The 9,919-nt window shown below is 40.3% G+C and overlaps 1 protein-coding gene across 1 annotated transcript in view; it reads right to left on the reverse strand.

Moving 5' to 3' along the window:
• trhde.2 (thyrotropin releasing hormone degrading enzyme, tandem duplicate 2) overlaps positions 1-9,919 on the reverse strand; it is a 203,567-nt gene that overhangs the window by 80,221 nt on the left and 113,427 nt on the right.

Raw genomic sequence — 9,919 nt, forward strand, 5'->3', positions numbered from 1 at the left:
TGCCCTGAAGGCAGCATTAGCTGCTAATCTGGCATCTATTGTTGCTGGTCTGCTGGAGGATTGTCTTCCTGGCTCTCATGTCTGCTGAAGCGAAGCAGCTTTTGTTGTGACAAGCTAAAAGATAATTAATGGACAAGAGCAGCTCGAGTGGAGACAGCGAAATAATACAAGAGACCAAAGTGTGAGAATGATGCCGAAAGCACAAGGACAGAAATTCTTTTCAGGGGGCTCTGGTCATAGAGTTGCTGAGTTAGTATGAATGGAACTCTGGGTCCAGTTCTCCACTGGGTACGCTATGTTTGGGCAAATTAAAGTTTTTAGAAATGTGATGTATTTTCTGGTGGTGGTGTTCCGTTGTACTAATACTATATAGAGGCTAACAGAGTACAGGTAATATAGAAACCAGGACAGGACCGGTTCTGATTGAGTGGAGATTGAGTGATTGGACTGAGAGCAACAGGAGTCACTATCATGTCAATTTAGCAACATGAAAGTGTGGAGTTTCTGGTGTGTATACGCTGGGCAGCGATTAGGTGATGTGGAATGTGTTGTGTTCAATCAGTGAGGAAACAATGGCAAGAAACAGAGACACATGGTGGACCAAAATAGAACTGTGGCTTTTCAAATGACAGCCATGGGTATTCAGTAATTACTGTCATTTTTAGTTGTTTATGAATAAGTGACGATGGCTGCAGGATGTGATTCTTTTTTCTTCTTCTTCTTCTTTCTTTATAAATAGATTAGCAGGTGGCACATATTTTGAAAACACAAACAGCTTTCAAGCAGTTGATGCAGCAGGTTGTACCTTCTCATGATCCTTTTATTGCAAGAGAACCAAAGATGTGAAATACAGATGCAGGCCAAGACACCCGACACTTTCATGTAAGTGAAACAGAACTTCTAAATACAGAACTTCTAAATAACACAAAATATTCACAGGAAACTCCCACAAAGAACATTCTTCAGCTATAAAGTCTGAAAATAGTTGTTCACAGAGTGGGAGAAAGTTACCATGTGATAACTGTCATGTAAAATATAGTGAAATGGCAGAGAGAGAAATTTAAATGCAATAATATGCAGATGATATGATGCATATCTTTCAGTAAAGATGCTGACATATTCCACCTGATCCATGATGAAATAAAGAAAGTGTATGTTTGAGAGTCTAAATACAGTCAATCAAATAAAGGCACCTTGACACTTACACGAATTTGATCCCTGCACTGCTGCGCAATTTGTCAGGCCAGTGCATCCTGCTTTGTCCCACTTAAAGCCATGCTATATAAAATAATAATTTCGTAGCTGATGATGCATTTGCTCTCAGAACTTGGCTGATGAAACCATTCTTTCATTGCTCCCAGAATCACAGAGAAATTATGTACAGCTGCAGGTTGTCTTGTGCATGTCATGCGGTGGAGAACGCATTTGGCATCTTGTCTCAAAGGTAATTATTTACAATATATATGTATATATTGTAATGGATTGCTAAAACAGCTGCATTTTCATTCCTTGTTAAGAGTTAGACAACGTATCTGTAAAGGTACGTTTATTATAGATGTAACATCTCGTCATAATCGTTCAGATGCCCTGTGCATAATGACACACATTGAAATGCATTTTCACGATGAGTTCATGAAACTAATGCATACCATAAGTTTTGAACATTTCAAAATTTTCTTTGCACACTGGCAAGCAGCCGTGCACACTTTACGCACAGTTTACCACAGGTTTACTCTCTGGCACACCAGATTGTGTGCCAATGTGGGGATCAAATTCCTGCAAGTGTCAAGGTGCCTTAGTGAGGATGCTGCAGGGTCACAGTGGGATGTTGATGTAAAAAAAAAAAATCCCTGTCAAGTCCAAAAAGATGACAATATTTAAATGACAATCATCACCCACTGAAGAAAAATTAAAAGGGCAAAATTAACGGCAATTAGAGGTGAACAAACTAAAAGAATAAATTGACTCTGAAAAATTACAGAAATAAAAAAAAAAAAAAAAATGAAATTCCACAAACTCCAGTAAAAGTGCTTCATTAAAAATTTCCTCCTCAGTGAGGAAAGCAGCAGTCTGTTTCATGGCGAGCTGTTCTTTCTCTCCATCGTGTCAATTACTGCCACATTTCCAGACTCCTCGTCATGCATTATTGCTTAACATTTTATTAGCTGAAAATTGATGCTCATGCTGCCAAAGTGGAAATCCTGCAGTGAAAACAGGAGCAGGTTTGCTTTCATTAGGCTCAGGGTGCACGATGACTACACAGACGGAAATTCAACAGTTGGAGGCAGTATTTGTGACAGCCTAAAGTTAACGGTGACACAGTCAAACATCTGTCCACAAACTCATTAGAAACAGTCAGCCTGTCTGCCAAAACTCAAATCACAACATGAGCCACAGCCACACTGATCACTGACATTTTCACAAGTCGCAACAGTTTATTACCACTCCTGTGGAAAGGCAAATTTCTGCTTAACACATCCAGAAACTGTGAACCCATCATTTCATGCTGACTGGTAGACAGTTGTCGAAAATGACAAGAATGTGACAGCAAAGTCTCAGAGAGAATTTCAATTTCAACCCCAATGACATGAAAACACTCAAGAGAAAGTATTCACATAAATCCCATAAATGAAGCCCTGGTTCTCTGAATAAATAAAGGTTGGTGGGAACCAGTGAATTCAAGGAAGGCTGTGACCATAATCTGACCATGGCAGTGGGCGTGGCTTCTGTCTCCACCCACTCAGTGGTACAGTTGTGAGTTGCTGCCCACTGAGTGGTACAAAAATCTGCATCAAATTCAGCCAACAAATAAAACACACAGAAAAAAGGAAACTTAAATATGTACACATCAGAATGTGCCCAAATAATTTTCTCAATGTTTCTCAACTTGAAACATAATGTTATGTGTCGACGCGGGTTGAGGAGCGGACCTGCGTCTGACGGAACCCAGCGCTAAAATAACCAGAAAGCGGTTCCAATAACAAAAACAATTTATTGAGTCACCCTCTGGTGCTAAACAAAGTGTAGAAACTAAAACAGCGTCATTCTGGTGGAGTGAAGGCTGGCACGCTCTCCAGCGCCCAAAAGGATCGAAGCCCGGCGCTTCTGGACTCACTGTTACTGCCAAACACCCCGCAGGTGGACACGACAAACCGACTCTCTGCGAAGGATAGAAGAGGTGAGGTAAGTCAGCAGTTACAACCAATATCCTTCAAAAGACACACACCATCAGCAACACATTCAGGTCTGTATTTTAAGCTTTATGCAAATGAGCAGCTTCTCACAACAGGTGGAGGATCACTTGTCCGCACGCCACAGCAGTGAGAAGCGAGCTGCACAATTCTCATCACAATTCAAATCTACTGCGTAACAAAATACCAAGTTACTATCAACAAGTAGTCAAACAATTAATCACCTCTGATGTGTGCTGACAGCATGTGTCCCTCACCCTTCCTGCTTCACAGGCACGATGTGTCAAACCCAGGCGGGGTCCTCAGCGTCTCACAAACGAACATCACAAGGTCGAGTTCCCGGCAATTCTGCTTGAATCACACATGGCTTAAATGCAGAACGCCATCCAATTATCTGCTTCAGCTGAAAGTCTTTAAGGCTGCACGTGAGCACCATTCACAGGTGCTGCACATGATGTTGATGAGGGTGAAGGACTCTTCAGCCAGCACCTTCTCCACAGACAAATCAGTTTTCATACCACCTGGAGAGCAAAGAAAAGAAAAGAACACCAAAATGTCCAGCCACACCCCCCAACACACAACACATAACTCAATAATAAAATGATTTTTGGTAACCTGATTAAACCTAAACCCATGGATCGGAGGAGTTATGTGGTTAAATTGCAGAAAAAGGTGACAATAACCACACACGAGCTGCACAAGAGGTTATGTTTCCATGTCAGCAGGATTACAACATGACCACAAAGATTTTCACCAAACCTGCTCAAGGGGTGTAGCATAGGCCAAGGAAGAACCAAGAAGTGTTGGAGCGAATCTACACCAAGGGATGCTTCTGTGATTTCCCCCCCCCACTTTCATTGACACTAAGGTAGGGCTTTTTTCTTTTAACCCTATTCTTCGGGTATATACAGTCATAATAACATAATATGCCATAATAGTTGTTTACATGTAGTATATATTGGAGGTAGTAAATATTCTGTGATGAAATACTGAATTAACAAGCTGGTCAACCTCTATAAATGTAATTCATGAACAAGATGCATTAATAAAAAAAAAAAACATTCCAATGGTCTCCTCTCCCCAACTGAAGATGTTGTACTGGATTTATTTTCTTTCATGCATATATCTTCATATGGTGTGCTACCACTGAGTGAAAATTCATTGAAACCCATAAAATAGTTTAGGAGCTGCACTTCACTGTCATCAAGTATGATGGCATTAATTAAACTTTCAATTACCCCTCAGTGGTGACACGGGAGTAGAAGTATTTTCCTTTGTGCACATGATTATATGGTGCTGCCACTGTTACATTTAACTGAAATGGTTTAGGATAATAAACTTTGTATTTTGTAGAGTAACAAACAGGACTAGAAACACATATTAAAGACTGTCTGCTTTGTTGGATGTCCAAGTGCTTTTTCTAGTTTACTGACTGTCATAATCTTTCAAAAGTTTGAGGCACAGTCACGAGGACCCAGAAACTAAAATGCTGATGTCAACAAACTGTGTTCAGATCGGTCTGATCTTGATGGACATGTGGACACACAGGCCTGGTTAGAATACAGTCCATTTGTTCTTTGGGGTGGCCGGGTCAAAGGAAACGTGCACGTGAGCCAACATGGGAGCCACTCAAAGTAATGCAACACTGATGCAACAATTGCCGGCACCTGCTAACCATGACTCAGCACGATGACAACAGCCATAGTAAACACGAACAGATCTTCAAGATGTCCAGCAAACACAAAATCTCTGTGTGTTGATACAAGGGGAAAATCTATAAGTGTGTGTGTGTGTGTGTGTGTGTGTGTAGAGGAGAGTCAGAGGACAGTGACCAGCAGGTCGCCCGAGGCTGGCTGATTGGTTTGGCTGTCTGCCAGGCCGGCCAATCGGAGGGCTTGATTTCCCTGCAGCAGTAAAAGCTGTAAAGCATTTTACAGATGAGCAGTGATGACCTTTCTGTGGCGGAATCACAACACCTGGAAATGTTTAATTTAAGGTAATAAATTACTTCATTAGGTGAATTTGCTGCTGGGTTCATTAAAAATACTTTTTGCTGGAGGTTTTTCTGGAGTTCATGTTGCGTGGCGTACATTTTCATTTATCTTTGTCTTGATCCTCTCTTACGGTTAGAAAACGCGACAGATGTTCCATCCTAACTCCGAATTTGAAGATTTAATGATGCATTTCCCCGATGCCTTCAGAGAGTCTAGCTACTTCCACAGAGGAGATTAGGTCTTCATTACCGTTTAGTCTGACAACAAACAAGATCAGAGGTCACCAATCAGGTCCAATGATGAGTGATCAGGAATAAAGGTGATCAATCAGGATCAAAGATAAGTGATCTGAATCAAAATCAAAGGTCTGTAATCAGTTACAAAGATGTGAGTGATCAGGATCAAAGGTCACCAATCGGGATCAAAGATGAGTGATCAGAATCAATAGTCACACATCAGGATCAAAGATCAGGGATAAAGAACCCTAACCCAACAGGATCAGAGGTGACTGACAGAAGTAATACAGTAATGTGGTCAGTCAGATCAGTTAGTGGAGATATGCACCCCCTTAATGGACTTCTTCCAAATTCCTGTAAAGTTCCTTGTAGATGCTTGTTTTATAATCTGATCTGGCAACACGGCTTTTTCAAAACTTACGTCAGACTGACATTAAAAATAAATAAAAAATACAAGTTCAAAAACTTTGCGTATGAGACAGATTTCTTCAATGGACAAAGTAACTGTATTTAAGTAGAATATGCTGACAACCAACATACTAGGTGGGGGGGCGTTGTTGATGTCATAAAGCAGTGATTGACCTATCTCACACTTCCAAACTGTAATCAATACCAAGTTCCACATACTTTGTTTGGCTCTGTTCAATATTTCACCACCACACAAACAGAGGTGACCACATAACCTCTGCCCTCCTCAGCGGCTTGGCAGAGGTAACCATGAGAATACCAAGGACTTGCCTCTGTTTCGCAGCAGATGGAGTATTTATGCAAAATCTTCTTTCAGCATTTTGTTTTGTCTTTCATCTCATTTTTCCATCTGCTGCACTTATCGCCTCATTTTCCCTCTCTTTCTCCTTCTCTTGCCTTCTGTTCGTTTCTCTTCACATCTCGTCATGCAAATCGTTCTCTTCATCGTCTGCTTCGATCTGTTCTCCATCACGCTTGCTGCATTTGGTTGACCAGGCCTCTCACTCCGAGCGGCGTGCAACTGTGTTTTATCCTCATCTTAATTCAGTGTAAACTCGAGATGGTCTCAACATGCATAGGATTTTTATTGATTGTGAACGTGTCATCACCTCAGACCTCGACAGGAAGACAGCATGTGGTAGTTCGAGAGACACACACACACACCTCCTCACCACCACCATCCATGATCATGTTCCAGCATCCCCATCATTAATAAATCAAATTGAATTTTATTAACCTTTTAAGAATAAGAGTGGAAAGGGATTGATTTACAATGTCCTACAAGGCCTCTGATTTACTTAGTTATTGGTTAATTTCTGAAGCAGATTCCTTAAATGCCTCAAATGCTTCAAACTCAATTTTTTTGCTTCCCAAATCCCTTCAGCTTCTCTCTCTTTTTTTTTTTTTTTTTTACTCAGGGTCACCACAGCAGATCAGCAATTGCTCTTGATGATGTTGATTTGGCACAAGTTTTATACCGGATGGCCTCCATGATGCAACTCCACAATATGTGGAGAATGTGCTCTGGAAACAAGCGCACTAACCACTTGGCCACCACCCCTGAAAAGATTTTTAGCTTCATTGTAACCCTGAATTTACATAAATGCCAAAAAAACAGGCACATAAGGACCAGATGGTTCAAACGTTATTAGCCTAAAACCAGATGCTACATTAAATGACATTTGAAATGCTAAACTTCAGTTGTGAAACAGAGAATCAAACTGAGCTGATAACTGCAGCCAATTCCTTCAATTCAATTCAAACATTTTTACTTCCACCACAAAACTGCCTAATGCTAACTGACAGGTAGCTTCTAAAAGCTCACTTGGTGTCCAACTTCAGTGCTCAGTGTTTGTGCTATCTGGGTTGTTCCATTCGAGCTCCTCTGGAGGAGATGAGCAGGAAATAATTACTTTGTCAGAACCTTTGAACAGACATTAAAGTCCACACATACAGGCTGTAAAAGAATCCTGAGTGCTCACAGAGTCATAACGGTCTGTTGGCAGAGCTGTTTCTCCTTGAGCACCCCTCGAGTTCAGTGATGTTTCACTCCACACCGACCAAAGGGGTCTGGCCCCACGGTTTGGGAACAAACAACCTGAAACTTCCAAATACTGCTTTTTAAAAATAAAGAAAAATAGAACAATAAGCAATAAACAGTGGTTTGATCCAAATGATGATGTTTTTTACGTTCCCCCCCAACAACGTTTTCAAGGTAACATATTTGATTTGGTCATTAATGTTGAGCGCTCAAGATCAGCTGACAAGTTTCTCTCAGGAGAGACTGGCGCAGTTTTAAAATTCCTCTCAGCCAATCACGATGTGAGGTCGGAGCAAACGCTCTGCTCGTTCACATTAATTCTGTCTCCTCTGGAAAACAGACGAGACCCGGCAGCAGCTCAGCTGCAGCCGGAGCAGGAGACACGTGCAGGGCAAACAGCTCGCACAGTTTACACAAACAACTCAGAGAATGAAGCAATAAATCAGAACTCTATCATGTTATTTAATATTTAACAACACTAAGAGCCACAATAGCTACAACCGTAATCAACACAACATTGTTCAACAACATATTCAATTACTTTACAGGAAAAATTGCTTTTATCCAAATTAATCCCCATCTTGAAATACAGAAATGTAATAAGCTTGATAAATGTAACAGTCATCATTACAGCGCATATATCTGCAAATTGCCATTGCACTTGGTGGGAATAGTGTGGTTCTTTCAACCCAGTCTCATGGATTGTCTGGTGATTCAGCAGCACGAAATATACATTAATTTATTGGTTCGTCATACTGTCACGAAAAGTGCAGCACAAATTCATTCTAATTCATTCCGTGATGGCTGCACATAATCAAAAGTGCGGGGGGGGGGGGGGGGGGGTATGGTTAGGGTTGGGAGTAGGAGTAGGGTTAGTAGTTAGGTTAGTAGGTTAGTAATAGTGAGTCAAAAACATCCCCCATCACAAAAATTTGAATTATTTCATGACAGGAGGATGAAAAAGAAAAAACGTGAGACTGGGCTAAGCTCTTATTTGAGTTATGGACAAGAATAAGAATAGTTTAAAATGATACAACTACAATGTTATTCCACCTGGATATTTTGCATCAAGTTCAACTTTGATGTGGAAATTTGCACTGGAAATGAAACACCTGCTCTTATGGACACTGATGTCTTCAAGATGATCCCCAGCAACTTTAAGCGTCCAGTCTTGGAATAACTCCCACATTCCATTTGTGTCACTGGTTGAGTCCATGTCTGCCAGTGCTCCAGACAGATTACCTGGATAGTCCAGAGAATCAGTGTGATCCTGAAGTCTGGCCAGATTTAAGGGCCTTTCACACCGGACGAGTTGGAAGCGTCACAGGCATCATGAATCTGTCTAAAAAGCATTATTTTCAATGAGATGCGTTGCTTTTTAGAGGCGTCAGAAGCATTGCGTCAAAAGCCGAGCTAAAGTGACGCTTTTGATGGGAGCACGCATTGCCGCTTGTCGACAGGCCGACGTGGTCAAAGTTCAACCCAATACAACTTTCGCCGCTCTGAGCTGTGACGTAGCTTTGCGCTGTCCAATAGGAACGACGCGTTGGGCCAAAACACAGAAGACTAGTGGCAGAAACCACTGACCTTTACAAAACAGAAACGTGTCACAGGACTGCTCATTTATAGAACAGTTTTCTGAAGAAAAATCCTTACAAATGTTTTTTTTACCTCAAAATTTCTGATTACGGTTATAAAAAACATTTAGAGCACTCTTAATTAAAACAGCTAAATAAATAAATAAAAGGTTCTTTAGAGACCTGTCTTCATCTGTAAATTAAAACCACCTGTAACCTTGGATATTTATTTTTAGACAAATAAAGTATGGAAATTTGTACATTTTTTAAAAAGTCTGGTAGATTATTCATATCTCATTTCAACCAGACAAACCAGACACTGTGAATAAATACAAATGTTTATTATAAATGCAACAGGAGATAATTTAAGAATGACTGCAATGTGTGACATAAACCTCATGATGAATTTTTTTTTAAATTGAGTCATTTCAACTTGTAATTACATTAAAATTTGTGATTACCTTTAATGTTGTGATCAGGACAGAGTCATTTCTAAAATATGAATTTGACTAGTGATTGCGAATGTTTTAAAATTGTGCACAATAAGGGAAGAGTTTTCGACCTGTGCAAATGTCTTTTGACTTTGATTTTTAGACATTTTTAATGATCCATTCATTTACTGTTAAAATAAAAATGAAACAGCTTTTAAAAAAATAATAAAATAGTTGCTGTTTAAAGAGCCTTTTATTTAGATGCAGGTGATGTTATGCTGGATTCTTGGGACCAGATGAAGGTCTCTTCTGTAGCTTTGACCTCTGGTGTTGTTGTTGAAGACACTTTTCTCCAATTTTGAAGAGCAGAGATGTTTTCTTCTGACTGGACTTCATGGTGTTCAGCTCATCAATGGAAGTTTTTGAAGTGCATCTGTATTTAGGTTGTCTGCTCAGCAAATGTTCCTGATTGGAACAAATAA

The sequence above is a fragment of the Thalassophryne amazonica genome, chromosome 22 (genome assembly GCF_902500255.1).
Source record: "Thalassophryne amazonica chromosome 22, fThaAma1.1, whole genome shotgun sequence".
NCBI lineage: Eukaryota > Metazoa > Chordata > Actinopteri > Batrachoidiformes > Batrachoididae > Thalassophryne > Thalassophryne amazonica.